The 14,483-nt window shown below is 44.1% G+C and overlaps 1 protein-coding gene across 5 annotated transcripts in view; it reads left to right on the top strand.

Moving 5' to 3' along the window:
* Positions 1–14,483, top strand: part of LOC138527241 (uncharacterized) — a 381,456-nt gene that overhangs the window by 216,156 nt on the left and 150,817 nt on the right. The window lies entirely within an intron of this gene.

Raw genomic sequence — 14,483 nt, forward strand, 5'->3', positions numbered from 1 at the left:
GGATATCACAATGACATGCATATGACCATTCTCTATGTCACCCTACTGATACAGAAAATTCAAAATATGATCCATTCTTCATAATAATTTGGTCATAAATGCCCCAGGAATCTTCTTGCCAAAAATCTGCACCTTCCGAGCATGCTACCATGCAGCCTTTTGGGGCTCACCCTAGTTTATCTTTCTCTCTTCCCTCCTTCTCAACTTGCCAGGAATACTGCCCCTGCAGCAGGCAAGCCAGAAGCATGGTAACATGATGTTGCTTTCTTCAGTTCCAGAATTTGGAATTTACAGTCCCCAGTAAACGAGCCTCCCTTCATGTGGCTGTGCCCTCCGTTTCCCTATTTAAGCACATTTTCTTGTTTTAAAAATTAGTGATTGCATTTTTGATGTAGTAGTATGAACGGATATCTCTATCCTTCCCCTGTTCATACTTGTTGGCTTTCCGAAAGAGAATATAAACTTCATTATTTCAGTTACTCGGTCCTGTCTTTCTTGTGGAATTTATTTGGTTGAGAGCTTGATGCCTTTCGGTTGTAGAGCCTCCCCTTATCTATTACATCAGATACCCTAAGTGAAGCCTCCCATTTTGCTCTTGCCTATATCTATCCCTGAAGATATACTTTCAAAATAAGAGAAAAACAATAGTACCCCCAAATACTCTTCCAACCCTCCCCTGAACTCTTTGCATGCTCACAGCCATACTGATCTTGGCCAGTAATGTTTTCTTTTTGTTTTGATATGTGTTAGGGAGAATTCTCTGTAATGCTAATTTCCCAAACCTAATGAGTCCTCCAGCAGCTTTTTTGGATTTTTTGGGGTTATTTTTTTCTCTCTGGTAAAAGTGAGATTATTTTGCTCCCACTCTTAGGCATGATTTGAGGTGTTCCTTTAACTTTCCATGTGTTTTATAGGCTATGGGGTATTTTACTCCACAGGGTCTCATGTGTTTTTTTGAGGTGGGTTACACAGCACCCTCCGTGCTGTAACCCAGGGGTGTCGTAGTGACCCCCCAACATAGACTCCATACCCTGGGACTGACTACTGTCTCCCAGGGCATGTAAAGTCACCATTGGCTTTGCTAGTCCCAGATTATGAACAAAAACCAGTACAAACCATCATATTGTGGACGTACTGGTCGGGGCAATTCGATTGCCCCGGGGTCTGTTGTTCGAGGGGGCACGTCTGGTGGCAGTGGATACTACTTTTTATATTCGACCACGAATATATCTCTATGGGATTTTCCCATTGTTCGAGGCTACCAACTTTAATTATTTAATTCTTATAGCCTCCAACATACCGCCGGTTTATTTATTTAATATTAATTCACCGGTTGGTATTTTCTGCCAGAACTCGGTTTTAAAATGATGTTTGTGTTCGCCTCTGTAACTCCAAACCAAAGGTCGAGCCCTTTGTTCCACTTTTGGTGGGCTTCTCCACAGAAGCCTCCAAAAGTGGTGCCACTCTGTCTGGGTACCGCAGGGGGTGTGGGAGGGGGTTTAGGCACCCTGGACTGAGTTACCTTGGTAACTCAAGTCGCACTCTGGTGTGATTGGCACAAGTGGTGAGCCGGCCGGCTCACCACTTAGCATGTTTGATTGACAGCTAGGCTGAGTGAATGGGGTTGTGCTGCATAAAAGCAGGGCTTTTGGGACTGGAACTTCAGAAGTCGCCACAGGACCTGAAAATCCAACGAGGGAGAAGCTGAGCCGACCTGCTATGACGACACCACCACTGCTGAACCGACTCACCACTTCGCAACGACAGAGGCGATCTCCCGGCTGGAGAGTCTTCTTCCCCTGACTGGTGGGCACAACCAGTTTACCCTCTTTTTCTCGCATCCCAGGACGTCTTGTGGTCGAATTGCCCGTGCCAAGCACCCCGGCAACCGGATAGCCACTTACCACTGGACCGCGAATAAAAGGACCGCTCCTTTTAATTGAGAACTCCGCGGCTGGTTTCTTCCCTGGCAGTGCAACAGACTCCTGCTTTTCTCCCCGACGAGATCTGCTCTTCCCCCGGACGAAGCACCGACCTGCACCCGCTGCCAGGAACAACTGCCCCCACTGGAGTATTCTCACCATTTTAAGGTACCGTGTCCGCCAGGGCCCCCTTTCTAAAGATTGCTACAAGGTAATGATAATCCCTTAACCTTCTGGACTGGGCTGGCCGCCTTGACCATCTAACTGGTCCCTTTCTTTTTGGTACAACTCTTTCTGAACTTATTGCGAGACTTTTGGGCACTTTGAACCTTGTGACCTTGGACACATTTCGACCGGAGCCTCTTAAAGTGGGTCCGGCCTTGTTAACTTAGACTATACGTTTTTAACCTGCCTTCTTCTCCTAATGTGTTCTTCCGAAAGTGTTGGGATCTGTTTCTATCTTTGCTCTGCCTTTCTCTCCCCTTTAAACCGATTGATTAGAGTGCCATCTTCGTTAAGCGCTCACCACTGTCTGAAAATAAGTGTTGCTTTACTTAAGACTTGTCTAACTAATCGTTGAAGGGTGCGTATATCTGTTACTGACCGTGTTTTTGAACTGCTTGATATTAGTGCCAGTGTGTTTTATTGTGTTTTTAAATAAATAATCTCTTTTACACCAAGCTTTGGTCAGTGTTTGCTTGTTCTACTGTGTTCTTTTGACCTATTGTGAATACTCTGTATACTGCCTAACTCTTCTTGAGGGAGGTCTGACTGCTCAGCCACAGCTACCAAGTGAATCTGTGTGGTACAGACTGCTACCAAGTGGGTTTACTGCCAAACACCTGTAGTCTTAAATCTTTTGCAGTGGTCCCAGAGGGAACTGCACAGGTTTCTGCCTAACAATATGTTTTTGTTATATTCAAATGGTAAAGCCAGCTTATTGTTTTTCTCCTGTTAATGCTTAGTTGTTTACTGTAAACCCTGTTTGTACCACGTTATTTGATTTAGATTTTTTGTGTGGATTTGTTGACTGTGAAAGGGACTGTTAACCAGAATGAGGGGGTACAGTGCAGTATGAACCCACCTTTTCACAACCTTTGTACTGATTCATTTTCACAGCATGCTTTTGCCAAACATAAAGGATAACAGTTCTTATTTGATAAAGAGATCAATAGGTTAGCTGATGGCTGAGCCTTGCAGCTGTTTTTGTTTGAGTCTTAGTTATTTTGTATAGAAAGCTGTGCAACTCTACATTACCAGTTGATTCCCAGGTTACCACACAACCGTGCACAGTTTTAGATTTTGTTAAACTTTGTCGTTTTTGAAATTGCAAACTAGGCCCCAAAATGTGCTGTACAAGAAGAGTTAAATCTATGAATAAATATATCAAGGGTATGGGGTGAGCAAATGTCTTAACACCAATAAAAGCAAGACAAATGAAATTCAGGAAATCTATAAACCAGGGTGTATTCACATCAAATAAAGCAGGCTATATGAATGTGACATTTTTTGGAAAGGAGTGGAAGTAAGGGGCAGTAGTTGCTAGTGAAGGGTGGCTGTGCATGCTAGGAGAATATTACACAGCCACTATAGTGGCTGTGTAGTTATGGTTAAGTTGCTGTTTCCATAGGACGAGCACTCTTTGGGCTGCTTATAACTCCGCTCCCCCTGGACAAATCCTCACCAAACTTTGCAATAAAAAGTATATGGGCCACTCTGAATTGTTTTGCAAAGTTTGGTGAGGTTTGGTCCAGGGGTAAAAGTTATATGGGGGGGGGGTCCCAAAATGTCTTTTTTTCCCATAGACTGAACGGGGGAAAAGTTTGTGCACACCTACAGCCCAAACCGCTGGACGGATTTTCACCAAATTTGCAGCAGTAGCTTGGTCCCGAAAGTGTGCTTTTGTAAATTTTGTGAGAATCCGTCCAGTAGTTTTCTTTAAAACGACCAAAAAATATGTCTCAAAAAATGAGTGATATCTATGTCTGCTCCGCGGTCACACTTCCCTGTTCACTCCGTGGACAAGATAACGATTGGCTAATGGGCTCGCGTCATGACCACGGACACGCAACATGTCCGCAGATTGGCTGGAGTCAGGCCTGATGTGTGTCAGATTGTTCGGATGCTCCCGACATCTTGGATCCGCCGACAGCGCAGCAGCGAACAGAGGCGAAATGCAGTTTTGGGGAGTGTTTTGGTGTGTCAGAGTGCTTGAGGAGGTTTAGAGAGTAAGAGATGGGTGAAATACTGTATTTGTTTAGGCGGCAGGTGCTAATGATGTGTTCGCCATGCCCGCGCTGTCTGGGATGTTTGTAATTACTGAAAATGAGGGGTCTCAGAAGGATAGTATTTCTGTCCGTGCTATGCGCAGGCAAATTCAAACTGTTCTAAGGACACGCGTGGTGTCAGTGGTCATTAAAATTGAGTGCATGCCGCAGGTAAAATTTTTGATTCTATGGGTGTGGTACTGAGGTATAAGCCGCCATGGGTGTGATATGCTGCGGTGGTTGTGGCCAGGACCTAGAGTCTAGGGTGTATTGGCCTACGGCCATGTACCCAAGAATCTAGGCCCTGGCCACAACCATCGCAGCATATCACACCCATACATCACACCCATAGAATCAAATATCTATCTGGTAGGTGTGGGCAGGGCCTAGAGTCCTGGGTGCAAATTGAGTATATGCCGCAGTTAAAATGTTTCATTCTATGGGTGTGCTAATGACTTATAAGCCACCATGGGTGTGATATGCTGCAGTGGTTGTGGCCAGGGCCTAGAGTCTTGGGTGCATGACCGTAGGCTGTAGGCCGATGGGTTTGATATGCTCATTGGTGAACCTTTGGTTTGTTGCATTTGGTACGTTTCTAGTGCATCATCTGTGCTGTCATTAGAGTGCAATGGATGAATTGTATAATGGTCCAAAAGAGTGGATACTGCAGCAGGATCCAGAAGTTCAAATGGACCAGTTTCTGATGACTCTTGAATTATTTCAGTTGTTTCTCTTAAGGTTTCCTCGATATTTATTTCTTGGTAGTGTTCATTATTGTCTTTCAGATATTGCAAGGCTTGTCTAACTTTATGTAAGTCCACGAGTTGTTGCTAATTGTTTTTGTCCTTTGTTGGTACACCATTTACTATGACAATTAAAGATTGCTCTATTGGACGTTGCACTCCTAGATTGTGCATATTTTCTGTCAGATCTAATGGTAAACTACTTTTCCACAAATGCCTTTCGCCAATTCAGAGGGAGGTAATTTTGCTGTTTTTGGTTGAAGGCATATTATTGCTTGAAGTGGGAGTACTGTTTGAATTATGATGCTCATACAAATTGAGTTGTTGCAGGGGTTTTGGTAGTGGGAATAATTCCAAGTTATTTGTGATGGCACGTGAAGGAGTTAGGTTGTTGTCAGGTTTTGTAGTGCAGTAACTGCAACATATTAAGGGTTCACTTATTTCGTATTTGTTTTCTGCTAAAAGGTAGAGAGCTAATTCAAACCATTTGGAGTCTTCATTGTCTTCTATTTTGTATGTTACGTCTATAGTTTTTGTGTTACTTTTGTAAAAAGATCTGCGGCAACACACACATGGTTTAGTACTTCAGCGGATGTACTTTTAAATTTTCATATTTCCTTTTTGTATGTGTTTAATAGAAGGTTGCCATGTGCACAATTATTGTTAGTCTGTTCTAAAGCTATTGCATTTTGTAAGTGGCTTTCACTTCTAAAATATTTTCTCTGGATACGGTTGATTTCTTCTTGTATGTATTTGGGTGTACCATGTAGAAGAGTGTTATTTAAATTGGCTAGTTCTAAAGTAGGACTTTTAGCATGGAACAGTTTATACACTAGATTTCTTACATTTGAAAGATGTGTTGATATTATTTTGATATCATGGAAGGTGCTTTTGCAAATGGATCCTGAAATGCAGGCTAATGAATGTCCTTGTAGTCCTGTGTATTTGCGCACTGGACAGGTATCCATATTTTGCAGCACTTTCACTTTGATTTTTTCTTTACCTTTCGCATACTGATTGAGGAACTGGCATAAAGATTTGAAAGATTTGTTGGGAATTTTACACATTGAGGTGCACGGCCATTTGTATACTGGACATTCAGGTTCAGTCGAATGGAGAGGTAAATCTGAGTTTTCTGGGGATACTTTTGTAAGCAGTGTTTCTTGTTCCATGATGGTATTATTGATTTTTTCATATCCTCGTCCACTGCTATGGATGGCAATTGTGTTTGGTTTTGTTTGTATGCTTCTTCATTAAAATATGGTTCTGTGGTCGTGGTGTGACTCCGTTCACCTCCACAGATATTTAAGAAGTTATTTTTGTTGACATTCTGTTTATTATGAAGTTTCTTTTGTAGTTTAGTACTTAGTTTTGTTAGTGGTTTCATCCTGTTTAAAACTAAAATAACTAACTTCCTTTTGAGAAAGATTGCACTGTCTACGAGAGCTTCTAGGATTAATTTTCTACGGTAGGTTTTAAGGGTTGTGGATGATTTCACTCCTGTTCTTATTAGATTCTGAAGGACTCGGTGGCGGAACATTTTTGCTAAAATACTTTTTTTAGTATGGTTTCTTGCTAGTATATGAGGATTAGGAGCACTGTTAGCAGTAGTGGTAGCCGAATTCTTGTTAAGCATTTTCTGTTTCGTTTCACATTTTGATAGAGGATGCAAAGTTTCTGTAGTTGAAGCGTCTTTTGTTTCGCTAAATGACTGCATTAGCTGTTTTGTTTGAACGTTTTCTACAAACTCTGGTAGAGATGGATGCTTATTTTGGACACTTATTTTCATTTGCTCTATTTCTGTTTTGCTTTCTACGGACTTGCTTTTTGGTAGGCATTCTTTGGGGTCTCTTAAACAAAAGAAGGTATGGGTTGGTCTGTTTTACAATGTATGTGTGCTGTGTGCATGCGTGTATGAGTTTGATGGGGAAGTTGTTTGTGGTGGTGTGTGAATGTGCATTGGGCAGTTACAACAAGTTGGGAAGGCTATTTTTCTGTTTGTATGTTACTACACTCTAGTTCAGATGAGAGTTGAAATTGAGCTAGTGGTGAGGAGAAGCATTAATAGTAAACTTAATGGTATAAAATTAAAACAGTTATTTGTTCTGCAGTACTAACATTCTAAGGCTTTAGTATGTTGTTTTTGTTCCAAAAAAACAGGGATTTTTGTGCCATTCTGCCTCTTAATCTCTGTTTAATAAATGGGAATTTGTGGGCAGAATGGTTCAGAAATAAATGTTTTTTTTGGTGCGCAAATTACATGAATGAACCACACAGTCTCTTTGAAGAACAGTAAGGATATAAAGGTAGTATTCTATTTACTTTTTTTGTTGTGGAATGAGCAGGTTTCTTTGGATATGTTGTTTGCAGTTTAGATGCTGTTGATTTTCAGGAGAGTGGTCTTCACTGCAATTGTAAAAGGAAGAAGTTAGTAATTTTGTGTGTTTACAGCACTGATGTTAATGTGCAAGTTAACTTTTATGTTTTTGTGGTAGTAATCTCGTTTGATATCTGAACATAGTGTATGCACGCATTTTATTTGATTATGTGCAGCCTTTATATGTTATTTGCAGTATGTTAGTTCAACCTGCTTCGCAAATGAGTACAATTTTAAGTTCATGAAATTCACTTGTTGTTTTGCAGCTGTGTTGTAGATAGCAGAGAGGTTTGGAAGTGATAGTTCATTATACTAGATGGGAAAAATTTGAATATTTTCATATTATAACTAGACATGCGAATGATCGGGAGCACCTGAGAGGGAGATTTCACCACAGCAATCGGGAACCTTTATTTTTCTCATACGAGCGCATTGGGGTTAGCGTTAATTTAGGTGGGAGACACTAAAAAATGGTGACATTTTTTAATGAAAAATCGAGTTTCGCACGTAAATCGGGAGGGTTGGCATGTATGTATAGGTTATGGGGGAGATAGTAAAAAGTGGTGCCATTTTTCAATGAAAAATTGGGAGTCTTGTGCCTAAATCGGGAGGGTTGGCATGTATGTATAGATTATGGGGGAGATAGTAAAAAGTAGTGCGATTTTCCAATGAAAAATCGGGAGTCTCGCGCTTAAAGCGGGAGCGTTGGCATTTATGTATTGCCTATGCAGATTTAGTGGCATTACTTTGTTTATATGGCTTTATAAGAGTTGTACATGTACTCTGAATAAAATATGCATACCTGTACTTTGCAATCATGCATGTGGATATGCATGGAGCTGTAAGTAGAAATCTTCGAAACTTGAACAATAGTTTTTGTAGTAGGTGCTTTCTAATTATATGAGACTTGTATTCAGAGTGATCAACAGTACATTTGAAGTGCGGAATTCTGATGATGGGGTTAGATGTAGAGGTCTTGGGATGGTTGTGTGACTGCTTAGCTGTGTCCAATGAGGGAATGGATTTGCGAGTGATGTCGAAAGGGTAGAAGGGCTGGCTAAGAGTTACGTGTCGCGTGGACACCGCGCCTGTCCGCAGGTAGGGTGTGCCACAGACAGGGTTTTACAGCAAATCCAGCATGGAAAGGGGACTGTAGGGATCAGCCAATCAGATGTTGACGTTGTTGACGTTGTTGATTTGTGTAGAAAGAGAGTGTGTGTAGTGAAAATGGCAGAGGTGGAGACAGTCCGGGTTTTGGTGCTCAGAGATATGTTTGTCCATGGTTTACAGCACTATTCTCAATGCAGGCATGTGGCAAACAATTTCGATGTTAGAGGAGTGGAGGTGGTGTGACTGCAATGTAGAGGCAATTCTCCAAGTTTGCAGAGATATGCATCGGATGAACAGTCCCCATGTGGTAGTTTTGCACTATGGTGCTTTCCATTTGGGCTACGTGAGTTCCCCTACTTTGTTGTGAGATTTGGAACAGTTGGTTCAAGCAGTAATCAATAACTTCCAACTGCAAAAGTAATTTTTTCTGGATTACTTCCTAGAGCAAAATGGGACAACAGTTCTGTTTTTTGTCCTGATCAAAGCATTGCTAGGTGTGCAATCAATCGGCATGCGTGCGTTCATGCTAAGAGCTGGTATGTTTTTCTGTAGCCACGAGAACATTGTTTCGAGTAATGCAGCTTATTTCGAAGCAGGTGGTGTTTCTTTAATTTTTGGGGGGAAATTACATGTTTTTTTGGAATGTAAGGGTTGCTTTGGAGCAGGTTATGTGAAGATTTTAGGAGTAAACTAAGAAGAACCCCCCCCCCAAAAAAATATAAAAATAACAGGTGTCTGTCAGGCATCTGCAAAACCCCCCCAAAAAACGCCTCTTTTCAGAGCCCACCTTAAAGGGGAAATGGGGAACAGTATTTAAATGTACATTCGCCACGCTCAGATTTTCTACATGTCCGGGGACATGGCGGTAGTCTGCGGACAGCGCATATTACATACGGGGATTCTGGGGTGGAGAGGCATGCAAATGAGAATGAGCGGAGCTACGGATTGGTCAGTAAACTTTAGTGGGTGTGTTGTGTTTGGAGAGATTCAGTGAGGACGTCTTTTTCCTGAGAGGAAAACAGACAGCTATGGCTGTGTGTGCTTGAAAACAGATTATCTGGATTTTGGGAGACTCATTGATACATTGTTTGAAGGTGCATGCAGAACGTTGTGGTATATCTGCAGATCTTGGATTCCCACATGTGGAAGTGCACTGGCATGGAGTTCATGGAATGAAGTGGCTGGACTTGGTACCTCTCTGTGCCACTTTACAGGCAGAGCGTCATCCTGACATAATTATAATTCATTGTGGAGGAAACGGTTTAGTACATGTGTCCGGAATTTCTTTGCAATTTGCAATGAAGGAAGGACTTGAGAAGGTCATGGACATGTTTCCGAATTGCCAAGTAATTTTTTCACGTATTGCGCAAAGACAAATGTGGCGGCATTCTTCTTCATTTGGTCCACAAATGGAGAAAGCAAGGAGCAATGTCAATAAGGCTGTTTGTGCCTTTCTAAGAGATGTTGGCATGTCGTCTTTCCACATTGAAAATATTATGTTTCGCAGCACATTCATTTTTCGCAGAGAGAGAGTCCATCTTGCATATGCTGGCAATCAGATTTTTATTCGAAATGTACAAAATGCATTGCAACCTTTTTTGGAATTATAGTATTCTATTTTGCATGGCATGTTGACGAATCCAAGTTTTTGAAACACACAAAACACCACCAAAAGACTCTTTTCAGAGACACCACTTACTCCCAGAGAAAAGTGCATTGGTTTTGCTAGGGTTGCACCCCAAAATGTTATCTGTCCTAGGACTGTCTGTGGACTTTTAAAAAAATGTGCGGGGGCCTGCACCGTTTACTTCATAGTTCTATTTTTAAACTGAGAAAGGCGGCTCTGAAAAGAGCCTTTTTTCAAAACCTTTTGTTGTTTTATATATTTTTTGTGGCTTTTTCTACACCCGACACACTAGGAGAGGAGAGGAGAGGAGAGGAGGGGAAAGGAGGGTAAGGAAGGGACACCAACCACGGGGATAAGAAAGGGCAGGTGGAGAAAGGAAGATGTAGGGTGGGCCTTATTTAGGTTGGTAGCAGCTCTTTTGGTGCTCCCTGACCATAGTCTTGAAAGCACTTCGAAGATTCTCCCCCCTGCAGAGTACTGCGTTGCAGTACATACACAATATTGTGACCCTCGAAAGGTAAGGGACAACAGCATCGCAAATGGCCTGTGAAGCAGCTGGAGGGATGCTCTCTCCCACAGGAGTGTCTCTTATGGTGAGAGGATCGGAAACAGAGGATGCTGCGGAGGAACTCGACCTAGTACGTTCTTTACATGGTACAACTTTGCGAATGTCCGCACTGTGGAACAAAGTTAGGGGTCGCTTCATGGATGTCGTACCAAAGCTGTACGAACCACGTCTCTCACGCCTCAGCACCAAATTGCACTGGTTACAGGTGACCTTGTTTGCACGTGCTTTCGGTACTTTACCATGAACGGTAAACAACCACCACACCCATGACTCCCAGCGAGTGCTGGTAGTAGGGAGTTCCTCTACCTCATTCTCTTCATCCTCTTCATCCTCGTTCTCTACATCCTCACGCGTATTCCCCTCTGCTGGCCCCTGGGGAGGTGGTGGTGGTGGGAGGTTTGGGGGTGGTGCTGAGGCTGATGTAGCAACAGCAGTCATGGATGCCATTAGGGTTGGTGAGGTAATCTCCGCTAGAGCACTAAAGGCAGCAAAAGTCAATCTCCAATAGCCAGAAGTACAATGAAGATGAGCTCTGGGGTGTGGCCTTTTATAGGGGTGCAGTGGTGCGCCTCGTGACCATATCGATCACTCAAAAGCGATCAAAAAGTTCCAAAATACTTGTGGAAAGCTAGGGCCATTGTCTGAGACATGTGAAATGGTGATTTTTTTACTGTAAAATAATTTGGATTGTTTGCATAAATTCTTTTAAAATGTTGGGGAAGCGGACAAAGTGCACACATTAGGACACACGCTCACCGTGGGTGCGGTCACATGATGACGTTGTGAACACGCCCACGAAGGGAATGGGTGTCCGCAGGACACCAAATGCACAGGAACTGTGGTGCGCATGCGTGCGGGTGTTCTACGGACAGTGTTTGGGTCCTGAAACTAATTGAAAGTGCGACACAAGTGAGATGGACAGTTACGGACAGGCGCGATGTTCGCAGGATTTACGGGTATGGTGCGCATGTGCGTAGATGTTCTGCAGACTGTACGTCCAGGTATAGTGTCCTTAGGACACCTCCATTTAGTTTGACTATGGACATCGCAGCCACCGCGCTTGTTCTATGGACATTTCCATCTTGGTTGCGAACGGTAAAGACCGGTATAGTGTCCTTAGGACACTTCCATTTTGTTATTTTACGGACATCCCGGACAGCTGGTGTCTTCTAAGAACAGTTTCATCTTGGTTGCGAATGGTACGGATAGGTGTACTGTCTTTAAGACATCCATATTTTGTTAATTACGGGCAGGCCGGACAAGCGCGCTGTCCGCGGCCATTTTAACTGTTTTGAGAAGAAAAAAAAAATTGGACACAAACCATTTCATTAAAACTAACATAACATTTATTTTATTATACACATATAAAGCAATTAAGAAAGAGAGGGGGAAGCCAAAACTGAAACAAATGTAGGGGAATTAGGCGTTTGCAGAGGATCGTTGTGAGGGGATGAAGGGATGGAAGTTTCGTCAAAACGTTTGTTGTTCGTGAGGGTTTGGGGATACTTCACTGGGACATGGAGAGGCGGGACAGGTACAGGTAGTACAGTGGTATCTAATTTTTCCTTTGACGTGCTCCTCCACAAATTGCCTTAAACCATTGAAATTATCTTTCAGCATGTCCACTTTCTGTTCTATGCGTTGCAAGGTGTCTTGCATTGTGCCTTTTGGTGGAATTTCTTCAATCTTTGCACGTTCTGTTAAAAATAAATTTATTTCTGAGGCTTGTGGAATCTGCTTAGATCACATGCTGTGCATAGGCCGACATCTAGTGGAAGCTGCAGAGTATTACAGTTTGTTTTTCGAAACTCGAAAATGGACGTCGACACAGGGCGTGCCAGTAATACTATCCCTAGTGTGACGTCCACTGTACCCAAGATCCCTCACGCGTCTAGGATCCTCAGATTGTTTTTTTCCGCCATAATGGTCGGAAGCATTTTACGGAGTCCCCTGGCCTTAGCCATACTTTTGCTAAAAATTTAAGAGATTAATCTATTCACACCCTTCCCCACCCCAACGTCGAACTTCGACACTCGACGCCAGCTGGAGAAGAAATCGACCGTCGGCTGCTGCACGACGGATTTGGGCCTTGGAAGGCCTCTGGCCTCGGCCCTGCAAGTAGGGAGAGTGGGGGGTGGTACATACTCTACACTCTTGGTATATAGGTACACCTTATACATTTCCTACACTTAACTGCCCGCTGCCTCAAGGTGCGTATGGAGGGTACCCCTTTTCAATTCTGCCCCAAGTGCAATCGCAAATACCCTTGGGTCGACAGGCACGCCACGTGCAATCTCTGCTTGCCGAGGGACCACCCCGAAGCGAACTGCAGAGCGTGTAGTAGGTTTAAACCTAAGACACTTAAGGACCGTTCGACGAAGCGTTGGGCCCACCACGCCAGGCAGGCGGCCATGACAGCGGAGGGCGCCTTCAGCGATGGCAGCGACGCCGTACTTTTGGACGGCGAGGGCATTACGGCGTCGAAAGACAGCCGAGCGCAGGTCCCCGACCTCGGAAGGTCGTCCGGCAGGGCGGCTATGGGGAAGACCCCCGGCGACACAAGCGCTTCACATACTACACACACTAAACACACGAAGTCCAACCGAGACTCGACGACGTCGGGTTCTCGGAAAGAGGCACAAACTGAACGGTCCGATTTGGTGTCCTCTGGGCGCTCTCGATCAAGATCGCCGCATGACTCCAGGCAATCATCCACTCTTGCCAAGAGTGCCTCGCTCCCTAGGCTAACAGAAGTTCGATCGTCGGAAGACGAAGACGACTTGCACCCCCAGGCCGCACTCCAGGAGTCGGAGCCCACAGTTAAAGCCAGCGAGGCCCCACGCTCAAAGGCCAGGGACACCACTCCCGATCCTCGACGCCAGGCGTCGAAAAACTCCGGAGCCACTAAGGGACAGGGAAAACATTTTTCAACGCACGGGGAGGGGGGAAAACAGCAGAAGAAACTACCTGTGCATTCTCCCACACCTGTGAAAACACTCCACTCCCCCTAAACGGACAGACAAAACCAGGTCTGCTGATAGGTCTACAACCAGCAAAGCTACTCAAGATAAATCCCATAGACTTGCTGAGAGAGTCATTCCCAGTTCCAAAAAATGGTCCAGTGAAGATATAGATAGGGTCATGTCAAGAATGTCTTCTTTGGCTGATTTTTAGGATAAAAATCCAGAACATTTCCTCTCGTATGATCCACAAGGGGCCACACCCTCAGGCTCTACTGATCCTATCCCCCCCAGTAAAAAGCCCCGATTTGAAACTCCGAGGTCAGAACCCTTCGAGGTACTACCTTACGCAAGACCATACTTACGGTATCAAGGAGAGGCTTCCTTTGGTGAGGACCAAGAATTTGGTATGATAGAAGAGCAAACCGGGACGGGCTACTATGGGGATGATGAGGACCAGGAAGAAGAAGAGGATGACCCGGAAACATACAGAGTAGATTCCCCGGTAGAGAACCAAGCCCCGGTTACCGACTCCCCGGTCGATAACCAACCCCTCCTAAATGAGGTTCTCGCTCGCGCAGCAGAACATTTCCACATTGACACCCACGGTGTCCAGGAGGAAAGGGACTTCGCAGAAGAGTTAGTGGGAGAAAGGAGGCCTGTTGCCCAGACCATCCCTATCCTTAAGTCCATTCAGCGGAGAATATATCCGTCCCTGGTGAACCCGAACCTCACCAGAGCAGTCAATCCCAGGGTTGAAAAACTTTTCAGGGAGGCCCAGTCTGACCCTCTCTAAATTAAGAGGACATCTGAAGCCAGACTCCCTAGTTGTCACCAACACTCGTAAGAGGGCTGGAACACCCTTGTCATCGTCAGAAGCTCCTCCCGACAAGGAGAGCAAAAAACTAT

The sequence above is a fragment of the Ambystoma mexicanum genome, chromosome 1q (genome assembly GCF_040938575.1).
Source record: "Ambystoma mexicanum isolate Mex_15411 chromosome 1q, UKY_AmexF1_1, whole genome shotgun sequence".
NCBI classification, from domain to species: Eukaryota; Metazoa; Chordata; class Amphibia; order Caudata; family Ambystomatidae; genus Ambystoma; species Ambystoma mexicanum.